General features: G+C 43.7%; 1 protein-coding gene across 1 annotated transcript in view; it reads right to left on the reverse strand.

The window, feature by feature from the left end:
• Nucleotides 1-4,747: 4,747 nt before the first annotated feature.
• The window catches only part of plxnb3 (plexin B3), a 64,137-nt gene continuing 63,884 nt past the window's right edge, over nt 4,748-5,000 (reverse strand). The window contains exon 41 of the mRNA XM_078288042.1: nt 4,748-5,000. This exon is cut by the window's right edge and continues 1,009 nt beyond it. The gene's annotated coding sequence lies outside the window, so the exon portion shown is untranslated.

Consider the following 5,000-nt stretch of genomic DNA (forward strand, 5'->3'; position numbering starts at 1 on the left):
GCCTCACTCGTTTCCATGACAGCGGCTCTTCGTCTTCACCCTCGTCATCCTCCTCCTCATCCTCAGTATTTACAGGCACATTTACACTTCGTTAGCAAACTATACACAAACCAATAGAAAACAGTCTGTACTTCCATCCCAGCCACGGATTTATTTTCCATTTTATACAATTTCTTTAAAAGTTTTTATTCCCTTGTAGAAAAACGTTTCTGTTGTTTATCAGCAACAGATGGAGCTCATCCAATCAGAGCGGAGCGTCTGGTTTGTCATTTCCCAGAATAGAAGATTAGAAAACTGTACAGCAGCCGGCGGCGTCCGGACCGGCTGCAGCCATCTGATCTGTGTGCAGCCGGCAGGAGATCAGATCCGGATCAGCAGGGGTCAAAGGTCAGACGTCTGACCCACAGCAACACAGTGGCTTTCGCCTCGTTTCTTCACAAAAACTCAGCTTGAAAAAGCTGCGCGGCGAGGAGTCACGGACCTACATACATCTTCATCATCACACGCATGCAAAAGCCTATTCTGATCAGAGAACTACAACTACGGGTCAAACACAGGCTCAAAAAACACGCAAGGCAAAAAACATCAAGGTAAACCCACAGTGGATCTGCAGGTACGAGCAGAGAGACATCCACAGCAGAACAGACGAAGAAGAAGAGAAGAAGAAGAATATAACCATAACCAGAATAATCAGAATAGGAAGAATAGTGGGGGGGGGGGAGGGGGGGGGTCTTTATTGCTCGGTGCTTCCAGTCTGTTTTGAGTCGTCAAGATAGAAAACATGAAAACACTGAAGGAGTTTTTCTATTTCAGACAGCAGGAAATACCCAGATCCCAAACCAACCTGAAGCACAACCATGGAGACAGAAACATGGTCCACCTGCTGCCATCTGGTCCACACAATCAATCCCATCGTGTTTATGTGTTCTCGCTGTCTGACCGGATGTCATGTGACATGTGACAGCGCTGAAGCTGATTGGATGGTAAACTTCAGACTGAGTCATAATAGGCTCGTTTGAGATGAGCAAGTCCTGCGCAGTTTTGACCAGCGACTTGCTTGGTCTGTTGCATGATGGTTAGAAAAGTTGTCCGACTCGCTCCGCCGACCCGACCGAGCGAGCCACGGCAATCTGGCGGGACCGAGGCGGCTGCAGCTGCTCTCCGCCGACTGCACAACTCCGAGGATGATGGGAAACGCATCGAGCTGAGCGCTCATTGGTTCAACACAGTTGTATCACACACCCACAGTGACATGAAGAGACTTAAGTTTTTATATCTGTTCCAAGATGTCACTCCATGAGCCGTCTGTATACCATTTTATTAGAACGCTATGTCATATTTTCCATAAATGCCACCTGTAATGCCTACATTAAAATAAAAATAAGTAATGTGAAGTTCTGGGTCGTTAGAGCAGTGAGTGTGGGTGGCGGTAATGCACCTTTTAAATTGTTTATCAACCGCCGTTAAACAAAACTGAAGAAGAAGAAAAAGAGCAGTCCTCGCCTGACTGCACTCGGCTGCTCTCGTCTCTTTTCCAGGCGTGCAGGAAGTCATCTCAAACGAGCCTATTGTTTGAGCCCTGTGGGCGGGGCTTCTGATCCAGAAGGACATCAGTTCAGCAGTGTGACTGAGTCTGACAGACAGACAGGCAGACAGGCAGACAGGCAGACAGACAGACAGACAGACAGGCAGACAGACAGACAGACAGACAGACAGACAGACAGACAGACAGACAGGCAGACAGACAGACAGACAGGCAGACAGGCAGACAGACAGACAGACAGACAGGCAGACAGACAGGTCAGTCCCACCGTCTGTCTGATCTGGATATTATGGGATGTGTGCAGCTCGATGCTCTGTCGCCCCTCCCTGGTTAAATAAAGGTTACAAAGAACTTAGTATCCCATAATGCACAGGGTGCAGCCCAGTGTGGACAGAAACATGATCAATACTGTGGACTGTGGCGCCACCTAGCTGCAGGAGGAAGGCACAGCTGGATAAATAGGTTTAAATAGACGTATTTACACACAATAAGTTAGTGACTAGCTAACACACACACTAACACACACACACACACACACACACACTCTGCTGATGACAGCTGCTGTCCTGTCCCCCCCCCCCCACCCCCCCACCCCCCGCTGCCCTCTATCTTTATAACTCATTATAATAATTAATATTGGTTTTATTATTAGTTATCAAGCTAAAAGCTCATCAGCCAGGAATAATGTTCTGATCAGTTTCTACTGACAGAAATAGACTGACAGTCAGTTTGTACTGACAGAACAGTATCTCTGTCAGTTAGCAGGCTGGACTCAAGGTGAATTAAATCTCTCAGCAGGTTAAAGTAACCGACTACAGTAACTGACAGTAACTGACAGCAGGTTACAGTAACTACAGTAACTGACAGGAACTATAGTAACTGACAGTAACTACAGTAACTGACAGTAACTGACAGCAGGTTACAGTAACTACAGTAACTGACAGGAACTATAGTAACTGACAGTAACTACAGTAACTGACAGTAACTGACAGCAGGTTACAGTAACTACAGTAACTGACAGGAACTATAGTAACTGACAGTAACTACAGTAACTACAGTAACTGACAGTAACTGACAGCAGGTTACAGTAACTACAGTAACTGACAGTAACTACAGTAACTGACAGCAAGTTACAGCAAGTTACAGTAACTACAGTAACACAGTAACTGACAGTAACTACAGTAACTGACAGAAACTGACAGAAACTACAGTAACTACAGTAACTACTGTACTGTAACTGACATTAACTACAGTAACTACAGTAACTGACAGTAACTGACAGTAACTACAGTAACTGACAGGACCTACAGTAACTACAGTAACTACAGTACTGTAACTGACAGTAACTACAGTAACTGACAGTAACTACAGTAACTACAGTACTGTAATTGACAGTAACTACAGTAACTACAGTAATTGACAGTAACTGACAGTAACTACAGTAACTGACAGGAACTACAGTAACTACAGTAACTACAGTAACTACAATACTGTAACTGACAGTAACTACAGTAACTGACAGGAACTACAGTAACTGACAATAACTACTGTAACTGACAGCAGGTTACAGTAACTAACAGTAACTCACAGTAACTACAGTAACTACAGTAACTGACAGTGCAGACACATTGCTGGTTTTCAGTAGTAAAGGCAACGATAGACTGGCAACTTTTAGAAAAATGATTGTTATCAATAATCAATACATCTGATCAGTAGAAACAAGTTGTGCTTTATGTAAAACGGACTGGTCTGACACGACCATATAAGGACATGTCACTTCACACTGAGGGGAGTGCTGACAGCAAGGAATTCTGGGATATGTAGTCCAAGGCAGTGGTTGTTCCCTGACCTGATTGGTTGGATTGTTGTTTTCCACCACAGAAGAAGAAGGTTTCAGCTTCAACGACCAATCAAACGCTAAAGTTTGTTAAGCTTCATTAAGGTTTGCTTAAGATTCGTTAAGCAGGGCTGATCTGGTTAGGTTAGTTTTTGGTTATCTGACGGTTAGTTTGACTCTGCGGTTGTTATCTGAAGGTTAGTTTGACTCTGCGGTTGTTATCTGAAGGTTAGTTTGACTCTGCGGTTGTTATCTGAAGGTTAGTTTGACTCTGCGGTTGTTATCTGAAGGTTAGTTTGACTCTGCGGTTGTTATCTGAAGGTTAGTTTGACTCTGCGGTTGTTATCTGAAGGTTAGTTTGACGTTGCGGTTGTTATCTGAAGGTTAGTTTGACTCTGCGGTTGTTATCTGAAGGTTAGTTTGACTCTGCGGTTGTTATCTGAAGGTTAGTTTGACTCTGCGGTTGTTATCTGAAGGTTAGTTTGACGTTGCGGTTGTTATCTGAAGGTTAGTTTGACGTTGCGGTTGTTATCTGAAGGTTAGTTTGATGTTGCGGTTGTTATCTGACGGTTAGTTTGACGTTGCGGTTGTTATCTGAAGGTTAGTTTGACGTTGCGGTTGTTATCTGACGGTTAGTTTGATGTTGCGGTTGTTATCTGACGGTTAGTTTGATGTTGCGGTTGTTATCTGAAGGTTAGTTTGACGTTGCGGTTGTTATCTGAAGGTTAGTTTGACTCTGCGGTTGTTATCTGAAGGTTAGTTTGACTCTGCGGTTGTTATCTGAAGGTTAGTTTGACGTTGCGGTTGTTATCTGAAGGTTAGTTTGACTCTGCGGTTGTTATCTGAAGGTTAGTTTGACTCTGCGGTTGTTATCTGAAGGTTAGTTTGACTCTGCGGTTGTTATCTGAAGGTTAGTTTGATGTTGCGGTTGTTATCTGACGGTTAGTTTGACGTTGCGGTTGTTATCTGAAGGTTAGTTTGACGTTGCGGTTGTTATCTGACGGTTAGTTTGATGTTGCGGTTGTTATCTGACGGTTAGTTTGATGTTGCGGTTGTTATCTGAAGGTTAGTTTGACGTTGCGGTTGTTATCTGAAGGTTAGTTTGACGTTGCGGTTGTTATCTGAAGGTTAGTTTGACGTTGCGGTTGTTATCTGAAGGTTAGTTTGACGTTGCGGTTGTTATCTGATGGTTAGTTTGACGTTGCGGTTGTTATCTGACGGTTAGTTTGACGTTGCGGTTGTTATCTGACGGTTAGTTTGACGTTGCGGTTGTTATCTGAAGGTTAGTTTGATGTTGCGGTTGTTATCTGAAGGTTAGTTTGATGTTGCGGTTGTTATCTGACGGTTAGTTTGATGTTGCGGTTGTTATCTGACGGTTAGTTTGACGTTGCGATTGTTATCTGAAGGTTAGTTTGATGTTGCGGTTGTTATCTGACGGTTAGTTTGACGTTGCGATTGTTATCTGTAGGTTTAGTTTCAGGCCGAAGACTGATATCTGGTCTGATATTGATCTTGCTTTGGATTGGTCCAGTCTGATATGACGGATATTGATTACATGTTGATCAGTACTACATTGGTTGTCTATGGGAAGCCCGTAACCTGAACTGATTCTAATGAGAC

The sequence above is a fragment of the Centroberyx gerrardi genome, chromosome 14, assembly GCF_048128805.1.
Source record: "Centroberyx gerrardi isolate f3 chromosome 14, fCenGer3.hap1.cur.20231027, whole genome shotgun sequence".
Taxonomy (NCBI): Eukaryota; Metazoa; Chordata; class Actinopteri; order Beryciformes; family Berycidae; genus Centroberyx; species Centroberyx gerrardi.